This window comes from Pleurodeles waltl, chromosome 2_1 (genome assembly GCF_031143425.1).
Source record: "Pleurodeles waltl isolate 20211129_DDA chromosome 2_1, aPleWal1.hap1.20221129, whole genome shotgun sequence".
Taxonomy (NCBI): Eukaryota; Metazoa; Chordata; class Amphibia; order Caudata; family Salamandridae; genus Pleurodeles; species Pleurodeles waltl.
The window spans coordinates 342,319,570-342,342,257 of NC_090438.1; positions in this window are offsets into that span (position 1 = coordinate 342,319,570).

A 22,688-nucleotide genomic window follows, 5' to 3' on the forward strand; every position below is an offset into this window, starting at 1 on the left:
TGTATTGCACCAGGAACCTGCTTTGCTCACATCTGATGTCTGATTGTGGAAGACAGAGGCCGGAAGCCGGAGGAAGAGCGGAGCAGTTGAGCGCGAGCTACGAGCATGGCCACTCTGCCGCACCGCTGCTGTGCAGCTAATCTGCAGCTGAGAAGCCAAGCATGGCTGTGCCCTCATGCTGCTCCCTGCCGTGCTGCTGGCTGCCATGCCATGCAGATTTTTCGAGTCGAGGAGTCCTCCTGCAGTGCCTCCACCTCCGCTGGCTCCGTCCTTCCTTGGAGCGTGGAAAGAAGGTAGGAGGTGGCCAGTGGGGTAGGAGACGAGGTATGCAGGAGGCCCAGGAGAAAGGCCAAGAGGCCTACCTAGGAAACAGAGCAATACAGTGCAGTCTTGGCAGTGTTGGCAAAGTGTTGGCAAGTGCAGCAGTCATGGGAGACTGCCGCTAAGGGAGAGGCCAGGCTACCACAGAAGCAGCCCAGCTAGGTCTGGGTGCGGCTTGTGGGGAAGCCAATGTGACCCGCTCGCCATACTGTGTACCAAGCAAGCAGGCCCTGCATGATTTCAGGAGGAGAGGAGGATTGTGCGTGCCCCTCAATAGTTGAGGGGTGGTGATGTGATTATAAAACTGGTGCTCCAAGGCTATCTTGAGGCCAGTGAAGGCCCCAGGTGGCCTCAGTGGGATCCCTTGGGGCCGATCAGGCCCTCTAGCGGTCTCAGCAGGATCCAGTAGCAGATTGAGGAGGACTGCGTGTGCTTGTGTCCCTCAATTGTTGAGGTGTGGCGACGCGTCTATAAAACAAGTGAGAAGAAAAACTTTAAGGCCGGAGAAGAAGCGATCTGGGGGAGAAAGGGCTTTCCAGCCGCAAACTAAGAGGAATAAGAATAATACTAAACCCTCCTCTCCGCCTTCAATAGTAAAATAGAAATCAAAAATGAAGTCAGAGCATCAGTCCTTAATCTCTCCAATATCCCCCTTTTTCCAAAGGGTTGAGAAATCGGTGAACATCATCTCCCATAAATTTGACTTTCTGAAGGACCCTGTGGATGCAATTTTCTCTATTCCTAATGGCTGTGCGGATCTACCCCATCCTATTTCCACCATTAAAAGTGAAAGCAGTTTGCTATACGAACAAAGTGATATAAGTGGGCTCAAGGAGGAGGGGGTGACTGAAAAATCTGCTTTTGGTAATACTAAAAAGTCAACAGACGATTAATTTAAAGACAATACCTGGGGTTCGAACAATTACTTAGAACTACTGACCCTCAGGTCATCATCGCCATCCACAGTTGCCTCCACTTGTCCATCCCTGAAAATCCTGACTGACCATCACAATTAGGTTTCAAACCTCCTTTTGAGGTAAATGTAATTATTAAAAGAGGTATGGATTCCATGCCACAACTATCCACTTTGAGGCCACAGGAGGCCTGTCAAATGCAGAAGAAGAATCACACTTTAGAATTTATTCATTCTTCTGACAATATTAATAATTTAGGCCCATTAAACCTTAACCCTAGTTCTCCTTCTGGTACACAATTGGAATTGAGCTCAACTGTACGCATCTTTAAAGGTCCTCTTACCAACGGCATGTGGGGCAATCCACAAGAAGGGCAGGCTTCTACCTCAGATACTCAATTAGATACCTCTGTCTTTGATTATAGATCCCCAAATGCCTCTGTCACATCAAAAACACAAACAAATGAATTCTAAGGTATGGAGGCTATAAATGAGAACTTACTGCCTTCACAAAATACTCCAAACAAATTAGATCAAAATGCCGTATGGGATATCTTCTTTAAGACCTTGCAACTAACTCTTGACGCCCTGACTTATCAGATGTCAAAAATGGATGTCCAGGTGGATCAATTGAATGTCATGGCAAAATCAGTCTCAGGGATAGATCAGAAGCTGGCTAACCTGAACATCTTGATTAAGCGAAGCGAGCTCAGAATTTTGCAGATATGACAAAAACAGATTGTACCTGTGAGCCCATAATCAACAAGCTGGCCACACTCCCAGAGGCCTTAAATTTAATGGTAACAGATCTTAAGGCGAATCTAAGTATCAGGGTGAATTTGTAGCTCAAGAATCTCCCCAGTAATGGGAGGAGGCTGGTCTAAATAAAAATATGGACAGTATAGTTACTCGCTGTCCTGAGATAACCACTGATAAGGAAATTGATTTTTTTAAAGAACTGGGGTGCGGGAGTACTCAGGGAAAAGGTATGTTTACTGAAATCTTCTGAGAAGGAGAAAGGCCATCAGTCTGAGAGACAAATAAATATTGTTGTAATATAGTTCTAGAAGTATAAATTAGCCTAGGGTATAATTTGTATATGTAGTTATATATATGTATATATATATATATATATATATATATATATAGGTTTGTTCAGGTATGAGTTAGTAAGATATATGTATAGTAGTATGTTCCTTCCCCCTTTTCATTCCCTTAGAATGGAACGTTCTGACAGTTAGAGATAGGAGTTGACATTGGAATGTTGAGCGTAAGCTGTGAAGAGAAGTCGGTGTGTGAAGAGCTGATGAGGAGAAGTGGAGTTGGAAAATAAAAAGAGACACTGAAGGAACCGTGTGTGATCTCATTATAACATTGGCGACGAGTTCAGTGCGTAAGGGGGCACTTTCATTTCTACCCCTTTCCGGTGCCTCCCATCTACTGTGGCGCTCGTTACTCTAAGGTACTGTTATCACTGTTTTCACCATACAATTAAGTGAGCGTAACGTTCCTATGCTCAAACGTTTGATCTTAGCAACCATCCTTCAATCAGCTGGTTATTACCATTCATCAAGCCTGACGGAAGGTGTTTAAACCAACATTATTATCTATCAAAGTCACCCTAACGAGCGCGTCCGCACTGCATAACGGGAAAAATTAAGCTCCCTAGTTAGTTATCTGTCAAATCTCCGGAAACCTCCAGAAATCGGATAACGTTTCACAAACATCCAGTAAACCGGGACGAAGTGCGTCTCTTTGTTTTAGTCACAACCAACTAAGGAAGTTCATTCATCTGAAAGAGCACTTCTAAATTTCATAGCCGCTTTTTCTTTATCTCAACTCAACAAATGCTGTTCTCGATGAAGCGTGTGTTTTTTATTGTAACCTCTCACAACCAATGAGATTCACACATCCATAGGGAGCGCGTCTAACTATTGTAGCCATTTTCCCCTTCATTTGACTGAAAAACACCTGCCAAGCGTCAGGAGCATTTCTGGAATGTAATATAAAGCCATCAAGTCAACCGAAGCGCATACATTTATTTAGCCGCAAATGATTCAACAAACGGCTCGCATTAATCCTGCTCAAATCCTGGGAAACAGCGAAAAGTCTCTCACACATTTTTGAAGCATTGTTATCAGTTTATGCATAGTGGCTTACCTAGAAGTGAAGCAATCTGTCAAATGTAACCTCTGAAACCGGTTTATGATCGTCGGTTCCTACAATTCGAACAGCCTGTAGTGGAATGCTGACAGGCACAGCTTATCTTCCCAGGACAATTAATCATTCACTTACTAGTACTGTATCTGGATAGCCTGTTGATGGTAACGCTGACAGGCACAGCTTCTTCCTGGTTCTTTGTGGGAAATATATGTGTTTACTAAGGGTCTTTCCTTTAAACTGCTACAAACACTAGACTGTGCTTTTCTCTTATTGTTTACCATAGTTCTTTACAAATATTATGAGTTAGATTTTGTACAATTCATAATACTTTGTTTATGCCTGTGTTTACCCATTATACATTATAGTTCAACAACATGATTATTGCCTGTAAATATCTATTTTAATTTGTACATTGTAAAATGGCTGCAGCAGGCATGTCCCAACCGATTCCATTTTTTAAATGAAACTGGGGAACCTAAAATTCCACGGAAAGAGTGGTTCAAAATATTTGAATCTTACTTAATTGCCATTGATGGAGATTAATTCAACCCAGTCAGAAAACAACACATATTATTACATAATTTAGGAACGCATGGTAGAAAAATGTATATTTCTTTACCTGAACCTGATATTCCAGAGGGACAAGTACAGGATGATTATGTCACCATTTACACTAAGTTAGAAAAACAATTTGGGGACAGGTTAATGTTGTATTAGAATGTCATAACTTTTTCTGTCGTTCCCAAGGTAAGCAAGAAAGTGTGATTAATTATGTTGCTGCCTTAAGGGGACTGAGCACTTTATGTAATTTGGGGGATCTTAATGACTCCCTTATTCGGGACCAATTAGTTTGTTGTACTAGTAATATAAAAATTCAAGAAAAAGTATTACAAAAACAACCAGATCTGCAAGAAGCAATTGAAATTGCAAAATCTATTGAGCACCCAGCCCTCTGGTTACAAGAAATTAGATCTCCCCTTCTTCCGAGCAAGTTGCTGAAATCAAAGAAAACGTAGAGGAAGAAAAAGTTCTGAAGATTAAAAATGGGGGTAAACAACTTCTTAAAAATAATAACTCAAATGTAGGTCTGAAATGCTATTGTTGTGGAAGCAGCAATCATTTGGCAACTTCAACCTCTTGCAAAGCTAGGACAGCCATATGTAGGAAATGTAATAAAAAAGGCCATTTTGCTAGAGTGTGTAGAGATGTGTCTAGGTTTGAAAGACCATTTGATGGTAAAAAGTAGGATGACTCTCAAGAAGTTAAAAAGATCATACTACAGGTTAAAAATGAAGAGGTTAATCTTTCCCAATATCCATAATGTAAAATTTCCATTGATAGTAATCCAATAAAAGTCTTTGCTGACTCTTGCTCGCCCTTTACTATCATAAATACTTCAAACTTTAGAAAAATTTGTGAAGAGAAAGCAGTCAAATTATCAGAACCAGACATAAATCCCAAAGGAAATAACAATGACCCTATTCCTCTTGAAGGCATGTTTAAAGCCATGATTTAATTAAAAAGTCGTACCACTGTGGGGAAAGTTTATGTGGTAGAGGAGGGATCCAGTTTATTGGGTTGGCAACATCAGAAAGAGTTGGGAATCAAATTGGATCCAAACAATCCAGAACAAGTTTTGCTCATTGATAAACCCAACTCTAATGAAGCGATTTTTCAGGAATTCCCAGAAGTTTTTTGTGAAAAGTTGGGTTTACTGGTAGTATTCCAGCATAAAATTAAATGAAAACCCAAAGCTAAACCGGTAGTACATAAAACCAGACAGATACCTCACCTTCTTAAAGATCCTCTTAAAAAAGAACTTGAGGGACTAGAATCCCCTGGAAGTATTCAACCGATTGAAAGCTCAGAATGGTTATCTCCCATTGTGATTGCTAAAAAAAATAATTGGAATGACATTGGGGTATGTACAGACTTAAGAGACTTGAACAGAAACATTTGGGTGGAAAGACATCCCCTTCCTATAATTCATGAAATATTGAGTACGATGGGTGAGGCTGCATGTTTTTCAGTGCTAGATCTCTCCAGTGCGTACCATCAAGTTGAGCTGCACCCAGATTCTAAGTGGCTCACAGCTTTTACCACGCCTTTGGGATCATATATGTTCAATAGAATGCCATTCGGGCGTGCATCAGCTGCTGCTGTGTTTCAGAAAATCATGCAAAGTATTTTAGAAGATGCTCCTAAGACTCTGTGTTTTCAAGATGACATTTTAATATACAGTGCCACCGGAGAGGAACATAACACAAACTTGAGAAAGGTTCTTAATAAACTAAAAGCTGCTGGTCTGACATTAACGAAAGAAAAATGTCAAATTGGGGTAGACTCTGTAGATTATTTAGGGCATACCATTTCAAAAGATGAGTTTAAACCTAAAACTTCCCTAGTGGAAGCAGTTAGAAGGGCAGAGGCATCCAAGAAAAAGGAAGAACTTAAACCATTCCTAGGTCTCGCTGAGTACATGACAAAATACGTCAAGAAATTCTCAGAAATATCATATGATCTCAGAGAGTTACTAAAAAAACACATCCCTTAGAAGTGGATGGAATACCATGAATCTGCATTCCGAAAGATTAAACAGGCCATATTAGCAGCACCTTTTCTATGTACTTTTAATCATAAAAAGAAAACTATTCTCACTACAGACGCCAGCAGATTGGGATTGGGAGCTACCCTAGCTCAAGTTGTTGAGGGAAAGGAAAGAATTGTGGCCTTTGCTTTGAGAGCTTTAAGTAAGGCAGAGTCCAATTATTCAGCCATTGAAAGAGAAGCTCTGGCTTGTTTCTGGGCTATAAACTATTTAAAATTATTTCTTTGGGGTTCACTATTTACCATATGAACAGACCACAAACCATTAGTCTATGTATTCTCCACGAAAAGTTTCTACAACTGCACCCCAAGGATTGCAAGGTGGGTTTTAGGTCTGGAAAGCTTCTGTTTTAAAATTGAGTACTTCCCTGGCAATAAAAATACTGGTGCGGACTTCCTATTGAGAGTCCCGTTAGACATAAAAGAAGATTATGAGACCCCGAAGTACCCTGTAATGTTAGTTTGTACACCTTCAATCAGTATGGAAGAATGGTGATCAGCATGTCAAAAGGATGATTCATTATCCTTACTAAAAGCATTAGCCAAGGAAGGATGGCCTAAATCCAGGAGGGATCTGGATGAGACACTATGAGGGTCATTCTGACCCTGGCGGCCGGTGGCCGTCAGGGCCACCGACCACGGGAGCACCGCCGACAGGCTGGCGGTGCTCCAATGAGCATTCTGACCGCGGCGGTTCAGCCGCGGTCAGAAGCGGAAAGTCAGCGGTCTCCCGCTGACTTTCCGCTGCTCATTGGAATCCTCCATGGCTGCGGAGCGCGCTCCGCAGCCATGAGGATTCTGACCCCCCCTACCGCCATCCAGTTCATGGCGGGAAAGCCGCCATGAACAGGATGGCGGTAGGGGGGGTCGCGGGGCCCCTGGGGGCCCCTGCCGTGCCCATGCCAATGGCATGGGCACGGCAGGGGCCCCCGTAAGAGGGCCCCAAAATGTATTTCACTGTCTGCCTTGCAGACAGTGAAATACGCGACGGGTGCAGTAGCACCCGTCGCACCTTCCCACTCCGCCGGCTCGATTACGAGCCGGCATCCTCGTGGGAAGGTCGTTTTCCCCTGGGCTGGCGGGCGGTTTAACTGGAACCGCCCGCCAGCCCAGGGGAAAACTCGTAATACCCGCCGCGGTCTTTTGACCGCGGCACAGTAATTTGGAGGGCGGGATCCTGGCGGGCGGCCTCCGCCGCCCGCCAGGGTCATAATGAGGCCCTAAATAACTATTGGGAGGTGAGATACGAAATAATTGAAAATGGAAATTGTTTGTTTAGAAATGATAATATAATACCCCCAGCTAGTTTGAGACACAAAATTATCAGCCTAGCTCATGAGGGCCATTTAGGCAGGAGCCTTACCAAATCTCGTGTTAGGGAAATGTATTGGTTCCCTAATATGGACTCGATGATTGAAGCTGAAGTTAAAGACTGTATTAAATGTGCATGCAGTGACAAAACAAATTTGGTTTGCAAAATGCCAATATCTCCGGTGGCCATACCGGACAAACCTTGGACTAAATTGGCGTTAGATATGATAGGGACAATCAACATGAAAGGAGTAGTCAAACGCTTCGCTTTAGTGTTAATTGATTATTACCCGCATTGGATAAATGTGAAAATGGTTAACCAAATCACCACAAAATTGGTTATTAATTTCCTCAAAGATGTTTTTGCTGTTGAAAGCATACCAGCTACCCTGATCACTGATAATGGAGTTCAACTTACCTCGTCAACTATGAAGGACTTTCTTGCTTCTCTAGGCATAAACCACCTTACTACAGCTCTGTATTGCCCAGGGCAAACGGTTTAATTGAAAGAACCAACCGTATGATTAAGGAATGTATCCAGTTAGCTAGTGTCAACCAATGAAATGTTGAAAATGCTATCAGAGACATGTTATGGGCGTACTATTGCAAGGAGGATGGAGCTATGTCGCAGAATCGTCAACAGGGACAACGCAGTGGGACAGCACCCCAGAACACGGGATGACATCAGGAAGAGATGGAACGACATACGGGGGAAGGTGCGTTCCGTGGTCTCCAGACACCAGATTGCTGTACAGAGGACTGGCGGTGGACCCCCACCTCCTCCCCCGCAACTAACAACATGGGAGGAGCAGGTCTTGGCAATACTGCATCCCGAGGGCCTTGCAGGAGTAGCAGGAGGACTCGACTCTGGTAAGTTAAAGCTTTACTATTATATCCTCACCCTACCTGCATGCCATCACATACCCCCACCCTCATCTCCATCACTCCAACATCTCACATATGCCCCACTATCACAACCCACCCATCCCAACACCAAGCCCTGCATGCAACACCAAAGCATGGACACCCATCAACAAAGCATGTCCACTACAGATACCCACACAGACCCCAATCCAAATATCACACAAGGACCAGGACAAGAATGCAAGCACTGAAGTACAGGGACACTCACCCATTGCACACAATGGCACACACAGATGCAATAATCATGCCTTTACACCCCTGCAGGACCCCTCCCCAATGTCACCGGACAGGAGGTACCAGACATGCCCAGTCCCCCGACAGAAGAGACCCACAGTGATGACAGCAGCTCTGCACAACTGGATCAAGATGACCAGCCCGGCCCATCAGGGGCCTCGGGACAGTCGGTTCCCCTGACACTGGCACAAGCCACCACAGAGCCTCCCCCTCAGGAAACACCAGCACAGCACCCACCCAGCAGGCCCATCCCTCTGTCCCTAGGACAAGTCAATCAGCAGTGTGTCCACCACTACAGGGAACCCAGGCAAACCCACCACCCCAAGAAAATCAGGGACCTGGGGGCAGTGGCAGTGGGCACACGGTTCAGGGACAGAGGAACAGGAAAACAGGGAAACTGGGAGGACTACTGTGCGACAGGGGGAGGACAGGCCCAGGGAACCCACTATCCACAAGGCCCTCTCCAACATCATGGGAGCTTACCATCATTCCGAGGAGACGATGGCAACCGTACTGGCCAAGTTTCAGGAGACACAGCGGCTGCAGGAGGAACACTATCTGGGGATCAGGGAGGACCTGAAGTCCATTAACAACACCCTGGTCACCATTGTAGGGGTGCTGCAAGACCTTGTCAACACCAGGAGGGACACTGTGGCACAACAAGGAGCCACGGACACTAGCCTGGACGATGAACAGCCCTCCACCTCCGCCGGCGCTAGTGGACAGGAGGCACCGCCACAGGAACACAACACCAGCACCCCACCCCCTGCAGATGGAAAACCACACCGCAAACGGTCCCTGAGATCCAGGAACAAGACAGAGAACATTGCCAAGACCCCGCCAGGAAATGAGACCCCCCTGAAGGTCACCCTTCTGTCCCACTTTGTCATCCTGTCCATCCATCAACTGCCCTTGCTCCACTTCCTATGCCGCTTTGGACAATACATCTGTGAATCAAATAGACTGGACTCTGCCATGGACATTCCTCCACCATCACCCCTGCCCATTTTACAACCCCCTCCACTTATTTGCACAGAAATAAACACACTTCAATCACCAAAACAATCTGGAGTCAGTCTGTGCTTTCTCAAACGTGTAATTGCAATAACCATGGAATATAGCAATGTCAATTTAATTGTTCACATACCGATGCAACACAGCTGTAGGGCTGGAGGAAATATATCAGTGGGCACAAAGTGGGACCCACATCTGTGAAATGGAAAGGCAAAGTGACAAATCAGGGTCCATACACTGAGTGAAAATGACAGACTTATGCTAGCTCCAACAATAGTATGAGATGTGGGAGGCAGTGACATCTTCTTACCTGTGTCTCACTGGAAGTATTGCATAATTATGTTGTTTCGGTTGTCGATATCCTCTTCTTCTGCCTCCTCTTCTTCACTGTCCACAGGCTCCACAGCTGCCACAAGACCACCAGCTGGACCATACTCCTGCAGAAAAGGGACATGCCGTTGCAAAGCCAGGTTCTGCAGCATACAGCAGACCACGATGATCTGGCACACCTTCTTTGGTGAGTAGTAGAGAGAACCACCTGTCATATGACGGCACCGGAACCTGGCCATCAGGAGGCCAAAGGTGCGTTCAATCACTCTCCTAGTTTGCCCATGTGCCTCATTGTAGCATTCCTCTGCCCTTGTCCTGGGATTTCTCACTGGGGTCAGTAGCCATGACAGGTTGGGGTAACCAGAGTCACCTGCAAATTTTGAGGGACAACTGTTAGACACACACTAACCCGTAGGGACAACCCCATACCCAGACAACTATTCACACTGTATGGGGTCCTTGTCCTCACCTATTAGCCACACATGGTGCCTCTGGAGTTGCCCCATCATATATGCTGCTATTCCTCAGAATGCAAGCATCATACACTTAGCTAGGACATTTGGCATTTACATGGGAGATGTTCTGGTTGGCCAAACACACCATCTGTACCTTCATAGAATGGTAGCTCTTCCGATTTCTGTACACCTATTCACTCCTGACAAGGCCACATTTGTCCCATCAATGGCACCTATGATGTTGAGGATATGTCCCAGGGCATAGAATTCATTTTTCAGTGTGGGCAAATTCTCCACCTAAGGCAACACGATGTAGCTGCGCATGTCTTTCAGCAGGGCAGACAACACTCTGGACAACACGTTAGAGAACATTGGCAGGGACATCCCTGATGCAGTGGCCACTGTTGTTTGAAGGGAACCACTTGCCATGAAATGGAGTACTGACAGGACCTGCACTAGAGGGGGGATTCCTGTGGGATGGCGGATAGCTGACATCAGGTCTGGCTCCAACTGGGTACACAGTTCATGGATTGTTGCACGATCAAGTCTGTAGGTGACTATTACGTGTCTCTCTTCCATTGTCGACAGGTCCACCAGTGGTCTGTAGACCGGAGGATGCCGCCATTTCATCACCTCCCCCAGCAGACGAGCAGAGAGTCAGCCAACACTGAGGTATCACAACATGTCATTTGCATACACATTTATTAATCCGCAATGTGTCTGTTACTGTGTGTATTCAAGGCCTACATTGGTGTGACGCAGTTGATATTAATGCCATGTGGCTCCCTGAAATGGCGGCTGCCTGACCTGTAAGGTGGGACAAGGGGATAAGGGGTAACTGCGCTGGCTTTGTACACCGTCGCAGTAGGAGGTCGAAGACCGCGGTACAATCCTGCATTGGTTAACATTGGACCCTATGGGTCAGAGGAGCCAGTGACGATGTACGCCAGTGGCAACGGTACGCACCGCCGCGGACGTGACCACCATTTTCTGTCTGTTCACTCACTACCTGACCTTCAGCAGGTGCGGACCTACACTGCAAGTGCTGCTGTGACCTCAGTCTGGAAGCGACAATGGCTCATGTGTCTGGGGAAAGGGCCCCTGCCTTCACTTTGGAGGAGTTGGAGAAACTAGTGGATGGGGTCCTCCCCCAGTACACACAACTGTACGGTCCTCCAGACAAACAGGCGGGTACACTGTGAGCATGCTGCATGGGCAATGCCTGTTTGGAGTGGTGTGGATGCAAGATAAATGGGGGGGACTGAGGCCTGCATGTCCGGACGGTGAGTGTACGTGCGTCAGGGCAAGGGTGGGAACGTGGGCCAATGAGTATGATGGTCCGGACGGGTAAAGATTTTTCTTTTCCCCTGTACTATTCCTCTAGATCAGCGCCCACCAGAAGAAGGCTATTTGGCGTGCCATCGCCAAGGACGTCCGGACCCTGGGGTCCACCACAGACAGAGCACCCACTGCCGGAAAAGATGGGAGGACCTTGGCTGATGGAGCAAGAAGATGGCGGAGACCCAGCTGGGGATGGCCTCCCAATGTGGGAGGGGTGCCCGTCGCACCATGACCCCCCTGATGTTCCGGATCCTGGCGGTGGCATAGCCGGAGTTGGATGGGCGCTTGAGGGCATCACAGCAGCCACAAGGGGTTGAGTACACTCTTATTCAGCTGACTCTGCGCGCATTACAAGGTGTCTGGGTGGGGGAGGTGGGCAGTGGGTTCCCCTAGGCCAGGGCGATCTTGGTAGGCAACGTCCCTTGTGAGGCAGGCTCAGTGGGACCCCAACCCCACTAGTGGTTAGTGCCTTCTACACCTAGTCAAGCTCCTGTGACTTCCATGTGTGCAGCAATCGGGCTTAGGCCTTGTACTCCATGGGCATGTGATTAATATAGGAACTATAAGTGCATGGCGTAGTGCAGAGGGCTGCTGTGTCTGTAGTGTCCGCCAACTGTAGTGGTGTTCCATGCACTGAACATGTCTTTCTTCTGTCTTCCCTCACCCCCCTTTTGTGGTCTCCCTGTTCTTGTGTGCAATAGCATCCTCAGGCAGAGGAGCATTGGCACCAGAGCAGGAGGGAGCTGCATCCCACTTTGCCCTTGCAGGCGAAACAACGGAGTCTGAAGCCACCAGTGAGATGGAGGGCGAGGGGAGTTCCACAGCAGGGACAGGAGCAGACAGCAGACAGCAGTGACTCCTCCTCTGATAGGTGCTCCCTTGCGGTGGTGGGCCCCTCTGTGCCCCCTGCATCAACAGGTAAAGCCGCCACCCCCCTACCAGCACCGCCCTCCCAGCAGCCCCTCAGCGTGTGTCCCGTGCCCGCTCACCCAGGAGGGTGGGCATCTCCTTCGCCCCAGGCATCTCAGGCCCTGCCCCAGTCAGCCCTGCTGCCCTCAGTGAGGAGGCTATTGACCTCCTGAGGTCCCTCACTGTTGGGCAGTCTACGATTCTGAATGCCATCCAGGGTGTTGAGAGGCATTTGCAACAAACAAATGCAAACCTGGAGGGCATTCCTTCTGGTCAGGCAGCCCAACAGAGAGCATTTCAAGCTCTGGCCTCAGCACTGATGGCAGGCATTGTCCCTGTGTCCAACCTTCCTCTTCAACTTCCTCCACCAAGACCCAATCCCCTGTACCTCAGCCTATCCCAAGCACACCATCAGACCAGCATGCACACACCTCAGCACACAAGGGTGGCTCAGGCAAACATAAGCACCACACATCCCACAGGCACTCACACAAGCATTATACCCATGCACACATACCAACATCCACTGCCTCCACTGTGTCTCCCTCCTCCACGTCTCCCTCCTCCCTCCCAGTCTTGTCTCCACTCACACCTGCATGCACTACATCTTTAGCCACTACCTCCATCACCAGCACGCCCATCACCACACACTGCTCACGTGCACTCACCACCCCCACTACCATTCAAACATCCCCTGTGTCCTCTCCCAGTGTGTCTGTGAGCCCTCCTCCAAAAGTCCACCAACGCAGGCACACACCCACCCAACAGACATCCACCTCACAACAGCCTCCAACCCATGCACCTTCACCCAAATTCAGCAGACGCACACCTCCTACAACCACCTCCTCTACCTCCACTCCCAAACCCCCTCCATCTACCCGTCCCAATGTGTCTAAAAAACTTTTCCTGGCTAATATTGACCTCTTCCTTACACCTCCCACCACCCCGTCCTTCCCCTAGGGCCAGGCTTTCCAGGTCCCAGCTCAGCACCTCAGCCCCCACATCCCCAGGCACAGTAGTGCCAGCAACTGCGGGGTCATGAAGTGCGCCAACCATCAGGGCTGCCAGTGTGCCACGGAGCGAGGGCAAGGACATTCCGCCACCTGCCAAGGTGAAAAAGGTGCCCACATCCCGGAGGGAGAAGGCAAAAACACCTGCCACCAAGGGGTCAGGGAAAATAGTGGCAAAACAGCTGCGCCACCATCAAAGGTGGGGAAGGGCCAAAAACTGAAGGGCAGGTCAGGAGAGGGCATGGTGGCACCGACTGAGGGACCAGTGTCACACCTTCTGTCCCCTTCGACGCCAACCTGTACGGCGGAGAACACCTGCACCGCCACCAGAGACCCCGCAGCCAGCACCACCGCCACAGACCCCGCCGCCAGCACCGCCGCCACAGACCTCGCCGCCAGCACCGCCACCACAGACCCCGCAGCCAGCACCGCTGCCACAGAACCCGCAGCCAGCACCACTGCCACAGACCCGTAGCCAGCACCGCCACGACTGCCACCGCCGCAAGCATCGCCGCGACTGACACCGCCGCAAGCACCGCCAGCGGCCCCCGCGACATCCTCAGCGAGTGGCACCACCGCAGACATGGCTACCATCCCAAGTGGTCAGTCGTCCGAGGCTGGTGGTGAGTTCCAGGACCCTGGGCAGCTTCCATGAAGCATCTCTGTCATCACAGTTGTCACCTGCATATGGAATGCGAAGCCGCAGCAGTGTGGGGTATGTCGCTGCCTCCATGGCGTATCATACTACCTGTACCTCGGAAATCTCGTGGCACACACACCCAGGTGAGGGAATTTTACCGGCCACACTGCAAGTGAAGCACTCTGGGCACCAGGCCCCCTCCAGAACCAGTGGAGTATCTCATCCACTACCTCAGTCCTTGGAAGGATGAAGCACTCTGGGCACAAAGCCCCCTCCAGAACCAGTGGAGAAAGGCATCCACTACCTCAGTCCTTGGCAGGATGAAGCACGCTGGGCACAAAGCCCCCTCCAGAACTAGTGGAGACTGTTATCCACTTGAGAGACTGTGGCTTTGCACTCTCCAGGATAAAGCAGTGGGCACACCACCCACTGGAGAGACTTGAGAGACTGTGGCTTTGCACTCCCCAGGATAAAGCAGTGGGCAAACCTCCCACTGGAGAGACTTGAGAGACTGTGGCTTTGCACTCCCCAGGATAAAGCAGTGGGCAAACCACCCACTGGAGAGACTTGAGAGACTGTGGTTTTCCACTCCCCAGGATAAAGCAGTGGGCAAACCACCCACCGGAGAGACTTGAGAGACTGGCTTTGCACTCCCCAGGATAAAGCAGTGGGCAGCTCACCCACTGGAGAGACTTGAGAGACTGTGGCTTTGCACTCCCCAGGATAAAGCAGTGGGCAAACCACCCACTGAAAATACTTGAGAGACTGTGGCTTTGCCCTCCCCAGGATAAAGCAGTGGGCAAACCACCCACTGAGAAGACTTGAGAGACTGTGGCTTTGCACTCGCCAGGATACCTCAATGGGCATGGAGCCCCCTCGTGGAGTAGTGGCGTTGTACGCTCATCAGGCTGAGGTGCCCCCTCCCCCTGAGGTGCCTGTATATTTTCTATGTGATGCCCCTCCAGTGTTCTTTCCGTTTGGAGTCAAGTATCATGTGTGAGCCTCGCCCATGCATGTTGGGCCAGTAGTCCACAGACAATGATTGGTCCACTATCCAGACTTGTGTAGTTGGTGTACATATTTGTATATACTGGACTTTGACTTTTGACTAATGAATTTTTATTGATTACAATCGTGACAATCATTTCCTTTTGTCCTTGCGTTCTTCAAGGGGGGGTGAGGGGGTGTATATGTAATGTTTCAGCATGTATTTGTGTGTATGGTGTTGTGCGTGAGGGTGGGGGTGTTGCGTGTTGTGTGTGTGTGTCACTCTCTTTTCCCTCCCCCCTCCCCCCTCCCCTGTGTTGTAGGTGCAGTACTCACCGTGGTTGTCGCTGCCGTCATTGGATCTCCTGATAGAGGAGCAGGAATACCATCGCTGCCAGGATCTGCAATTCGGGCTCCATGGCGTCCTTGTTCCTCGTGGGGTGTGGAGAGGTGAGTGTTTTCCCTTCTGTGTACTGTTTCCGCCGTGTTTTTATTTGCGTTCGTTCTGCCCCGGATAAGGTGGCAGATAGCCGTGTTGTGATAGGGTGGGCGGTACATTGTCTCCCGCCAGTCTATTGGCGGTGTCCGCCACGCTGTTTGTTTGTACCGCCGTGGCGGTCGGAGTGTTAAAGTGGCTGTCTATGTTGGCGGTTTCCGCAATGGACGTACTCCCATTTTTTTTACCGCCGGCCTGTTGGCGGTATTACCGCCGCTTTAACACCGACCGCCAGGGTTGCAATGAGGGCCATAATGTCAAACATGGTACGAGACAGCAACAATGGAAAGTAGGGGATAAAGTGTATGTTAAAAATCCTGTAAGGGGATTAGGTTTGAATATGAGAGACACTAAATTTATGGGTCCTTTTGGTATTCCTAAAGTAAAAAACAATGTGATTATATTGGAAAATGGTCAGTGTTGGAGTATGGATAGAATCGTGAAACAATCGCCAGCTCTTGAGAAGAGTGATGAAAATTCTGATGAAGATGACGGGAGTAAGGAAGCTCAGCAGAATAGAGATGTTGGTACGGAGGAAGGATACAGTAAAAGGACCCATAGCAGACAAATTATGCCTCCTGTTTGGCATAAAGTCTATGAAGTTGCTACTGGAGTATGCGTTAATGGCATCAATTGTATTATATGCAAAACACTCATTGGAAAGATATGTATATATGAACGTCTTGTAAAAAAACAAAATTGTCATGTTGTGGAAGGGAAGATGTGTTGTAATATAGTTCTAGAAGTATAAATTATCCTAGGGTATATTTTGTATATGTAGTTATATATATGTATATATATATATATATATATATATATATATATATATATATATAGGTTTGTTCAGGTATGAGTTAGTAAGATATATGTATAGTAGTATGTTCCTTCCCCCTTTTTATTCCCTTAGATTGGAACGTTCTGACAGTTAGAGAGACAGGAGTTGACATTGGAAGGTTGAGAGGAAGCTGTGAAGAGAAGACAGTGTGTGAAGAGCTGATGAGCAGAAGTGGAGATGGAAAATAAAGAGACACACTGAAGGAACCATGTGTGATCTCATTGAAACAAATACCCCCCTCTAAATCTGCGGTGCATCTCCTACACTTAGAAAAGCCGGCTACTAAAAGACAAAAAAAACAACAGAAATCAAGGAATAAAAAAAGGGATGTCTTAATGGGCCCTCCAATATAAAGATGAGCTCCTCCCTCCATCCAGACATAAGAAATGAGATCATAATGTCATATGACTTGAGTATCTACAAAAAGAGCAGCCCAACGGCCAAGAAGTTGTTCCACTATTCAATACACAAAAGAGGGGGCCTACTTACCAAGACCATAGGGACTTGAATTAATATAATTCTAATGTGGAGTATATAAAAAACAAGGACAGACAGGATTCGCTAAACCTAAATGGCATAGGTCCAACAAAGCAGGAACCACAAAATATCAAACCACACCACAGGGAGCCCAAAGCTGAACTGAGTATTATTCCAGAGATTCATAGGAGGTGATTTGAAGAAGAGGGCATATGTATCACAGTTACTAATTCCGAATATGCTGAACGTCAAGGGGCTCAAACGGTTCAACTCCAGGTAGAAAAAGGAAGTGGGTCTGCTATTAGACAGTTGGAAGTGGTGAGACCAGGGGCAACCATGGTCAACAATGTCTAGAGATTGGCTGTGGCTTTTGCTATATTTAATCCTGCCCCTACTGCACCAAGTGATATTACTACCACGAACTATAAGAAACTTCAATGAAATTAAAAATCTATGGAGTCCATTGGTGAACTTTCAACTGTGATATTTGACCAATGCCACAATGTTATATTCTGTGACCCAATAACCATTTGGGCAACATTTCTGGACAGATTTTCAGTTGGTCTCCTTTCAGACAGACCACAAAAGACCTACCAAAACCAGGGGCGAGTAAAAATAAAAAAGAATATAAACATTTCACCTCATATGACCAAATTAAGAATGCAACAGAACAGAGCACAATATGACCCTGGTGGTCGGTGGTAATATGGTAGATAGTATTGCCAACAGGCTAGCGATACTTTCCACCATATTATGACATTGATGGTTTGGCTGAAGCCAAACTGCCAATGTACCACACCGACCGCCACAGCAGTAACGGCCACCGGGCTGGAGATATCAATCTCCAGCCCGGCGGCCGTCACTGTACCGCCTGCGGGATAATGACCCCACCTACAGCCATGGCTTTCGCAGCTTCCTTAATGCCACAAAAACCATGGCAGTAGGCACTATCAGTGACAGGGAATCCCTTCCTTGTCACTGATAGAGGTCTTCCCCACCTCAACCCTCTCCCCAGATTCCGCCCACCCCCTCTTCCTCTGTAAACCCCCTTCATTCATGCCCCTCCCTTCACACATGCACACACGCGTACACACACCCATTCCCACATTCATCCACACATGCATACATCCATTCACACACACATCCGCATACACTTTCATACATACAGGCAGACAAGCATTCACAGAACACAACATACACACACTCACACATCCATACATGCACACACATACGACACGGAACACACACCCACATATATGCATGCACACACATTCACACACACACACCCCCCACACACACAACAGCCCCCCATCCCCTTCCCCTGTCAGAGCACCCACTTACCTGTGTTTAGGGGGTTCTCTGGCAGGAGACGGGACAGGGCGTTGCTGCAGCAGCAGCGTCCGCCAGCAGCAGCGTCTGCCAGCAGAACACCACCAGGCTGTATTATTTCTCATTCTTCTGGTGGAAATCCGGCTGTGGTCATTATACGGCGGATGGTCTTTTGGCGGCTGTCGCCGCGGCGGTAGCTAGTTTTTACCTTCAATTTCATAATGAAGGGCAGATTCTTAAGGCTATATAAGAAAAACCCAACTGACTGTCATATCAAGGCTCATCTAAAAAATATCACTAATTCCTATTGAAACAAATATGGAACTATAAATGACAGAATATTCATGACCTTTGGGCAGAGGCACCACTCCTGAGTAAAAAATCAAATGCACAGGGTTTCTGGAAAATGGTTAATGAATTGAATAAAGCCCCAATGACCTTGACTAGTTCAAATATTTTAGAATCCTCATGGTCTGACTACTTAGCTCATCATTTTAACGGATATGGTGAAAATGAGGAAGACACTAAAAACTTAGACGTGATAACAAATGAGCAATGCCAAGAAGGAGTTATATCTAATCCACTAATTGCCCAAAAGGAATCCGCAAATTTAGCCTTCTCGATGTCAGAGGTTATAAACGAAATAAAGAGCAGTTGAAGTGCAGAGGCCCCAAGTACAAATGGGGTCCCAAATGCACTATTTAAAATGAACCTTGCCTTTTGGGAAGAAAAACTGGTCTCGATTTATAAGCATTGTATAGAATTAGAAAGCATTCCAAACTCTTGGAGGGGCGCTATACTTCATCCTATATTTAAAGGAGGCGGCAAATTTCATCCTGAGAATTACCGACTTATAACCTTAACGGATGTAGAGGCTAAATACTATGCTGGTCTATTACTGGAGCATCTTCACACCTGGACAACTGAGAACAATGTTATTCCCCTCATTCATACAGGTTTTGCAAAGGGCCCCGGAACGGCCACAAACATATTAACTCTTTCCATTGTCATTGACAAATGCAAACAGAAAAATCAATCTTTATATCTGTGTTTTGTAGACTTCAAATCAGCCTTTGATTTGGTACAGCGAAGTCTTCCATGGGAAAAGTTAGCAGCCTGGGGTATACCAGAGAATTTATTAAAGTCTATGCAGCAGTTATATACAGATTCATGGATTAGAGTAAAGATAGGGGACGTCTCTTTCCTTTCAAGAACAATTGAGACAAAAAAAGGACTGAAACAGGGTTGCGTACTGGCTGCGTATCTTTTTAATCTCTTTCTATCAGATTTGATTTTTAAGCTCAATAAGGTGAACGCGCGTTCCCATAAAGTTGGTGACATGTCCATTTCCAATCTGTTATACACTGATGATGTAGTACTTTTAAGTCAAACTAAAGTAGGATTACGTCGGCTCTTCGTGAACCTAATCGACTATGCTGAGCAGAATCGAATGAAAATAAATCAGAAAAAAAAACAAAAACTGATGGACGTTAGTAAAAAAACCTCTAGAGTTGAAAGATGGTACACACAAGGGGGAGTATTAGAACAAGTCAACCACTATAGATAACTGGGTGTATTATTTGATAAACGGAGTTCCTTTCTCCCTCAGAAGCAGGACTTATATAGGAAAGGAAATGCTCTATTTCTTGCTTTTTGCACTCTTAAAAAGTTTCTTAATGGCCCTTGCTACCCTCCCCTGTTACAAGTTATTGCAGCAAAACTAAATTCGACTATAGGGTACGGTAGTGAAGCCCTTCAAGGACTAGACACTGCCATCCTAAATGGATTAATTTGGAAAGTATTTAGGTCTCTATTCCAACTACCAGGGTACACTTCCCAAGCTCAAATTAGGCTGGAGTTTGGGTACTTAAATTAAAAGAGAGCTAGGAAGTGCAGCTACATTCAAACCTGGAAACACTACAGTTAACAAAGGGAAATCATCTCTGCTAGGCCCTCTGGAATGAGTTTGAATCCTACAGCCAAATCCAGACAGTATCTAGATCAGCCTGTAGAAGATTTGGAGGTACGAGAACTATGGGATTCAAAACTCTTCTATTTTGCTTATAAAAAAATCTTAAACCGAATAGTGAAGAAGAGATCAGTACTTATGGATAAGAGCCTATTAGCAATCAGGTTGCACTCATTGGTGGTAATTAATGAGTACAAGATTCTGAAATGTCAGCCATATCTGGAGGCCGGGTGATCAAAAGCTGCTAAGGATCTTTTTATCAAACACTGATTTGGCTTTATTCCTGGAGGCGCCCACCTAGCCCCATGGGAACGTACTGCAACAATTTCCAAGTGTAGGCTCTGTGGGTGTGGAGTGGAAGATATTATTCATCTGATCTGTATCTGTAATGGCCTGCTAAATGAGCGTAAGACTCTACTAAAAGCAGCCTTCAATCAGAGGGAAATACGGTCCTGTAGAGAAGCGGTGATCGCTTGCTTTGCTTTAAACCTTCTGACTATATTTTGAATGCCAGATTTATAAAGTTTATGCGTTTGACATCTAAAATTTTTTTACATGTTCATCAATTAGTGTAAACATAATACAAGCTTTTCTGGCTTATAAATCGTGAAATTATGAGGAATATTGCTGTTTTCAAGGTTCCCCTGCACAGAATCAATGAAAGTATTTTTGCTTTCTTGAGTATTAATTTAACTCTAAATAATTTTCTTATTTAATATTTAAAAATGTATGATAGAATGACATTAAAAACTTTCAGTATTTTTAAGATACCTTTATAACACATGTAGAGTTGCATTTACAAGATGAGGGGAGATGGGAAATTGATGCACCTTATAGAAATATTTATGTGGGTATGATTATGATGCATTCACTCCTGTCTAAGAGGTTTTTGTTAGTAATGACAATTAATAGTATATATTTATGAAATGTATAATTGAAGAAATCTTGGCTAGTTATACTGACTTTATATCTTTTAATTTAATCTGTAAAGGATTTTTTAAACTAAAATGATTTTTTTTTATTTGTATGGAGTGTGTAGTATTTAAAATGTATGATGTATTTGTTTTAATTAACTATGCATTTAATAAACTTGAACTTGAATTGATACAATGACAATGCAGAGGGAACGAGGCAAAAGAAAGGATCTAGTTTGAGAAAACGTGCAATTTGTGTCTGTATGATGCATTGCATGAGAAGCCCTGTCTGTTTGCAAAAGAAATGCCCTACTCTACACATCCTGAAGGGCAGTAATGATTGATGAGATTTGCAAAAATATCTCCACCTTCATCCTTATCACTGTCATCTTCACTTTGCATTTCCAGGACCTCACCCCGTGGCACTGGTAGCTCCCCCTTTTTAGGAATACAAAGCATATTTCTCCTCAGGGCAATGTTATGAGGCATGCAGAAGGCCACAATAATCTTGCACACATTTGTGGGTGAGTAGAGGAGGGCTCCATCAGACTTGTCCAAACATCTGAATCTGGCTTTCAGGAGCCCAAAGGCCCACTCCACGACCCAACATGTCCCTCCATGGGCCTAGTTGAAGAGGACCTCCCCTGGTGTAGTTGGGTTCTTCAACAATGTCAGCAACCAAGGATGGTTTGGGTAATTGGAGTCCCTTGTAAGACAATGCAAGATATGTGCAAATATGAGTCCTTTTCGGTATCTCTATTGCAGCAGGCATATCATGCAAACAAACAGGACATAACTGACAGACCAACCAGCCAGACCCTATCTGGATACAGTTGTGTCATCAACTGTGGAATAGCGCTGTTCCGCATGATGAAAACTGTAAAGCACACAGGCCCTCATTATGAGTTTAGTGGGTGGCGGAGGCTGCTCGCCAAACTCATACTGCCACCTGACCGCCAGTGCGGCCAGAACAGCGCCGGCCCTATTACGAGTTCACTGCAGGGCCTGCTGTGAACAGGGCCTTCATATTGACGCTGGCTCATAATCGAGCCGGCTGCAATGTGGTGGTGCGGCGGGTTCAGCAGCACCTGTGACGCTTTCCATTGCTCGTAATTCGGGCTGGAAAATTGCTGGAAAACACAACGGGGCTGTCCATGGGGGCCCCTGCACTGCCCATGCTAAGCAACACGCGCTTGTATTGCTAGCGGCCGCCGTACATTTTTGTCTTGTGACTCTTCAACATTCGGCCGGTCAGGTGGTTGGGCGCTTGTTTCTTCCCCCGTCTGTTCTTACCCGTTTCAAGCGGTATTGTGTGTTCAATGTACATTTATAGATAAGACAAACATAGTTTTAACCATATAAATGCTAAAATACAGCGTGCTCATGGTCTTCGGGCACACAGCATTTCGGCCAATGTTTTACGCCTCACAGAGGTGGCCGATTATCCTGGCTTTGTTCATATTTGCCCTGGCTTACTTCCTAGTTTCTTACCATTAGATAGTACACACG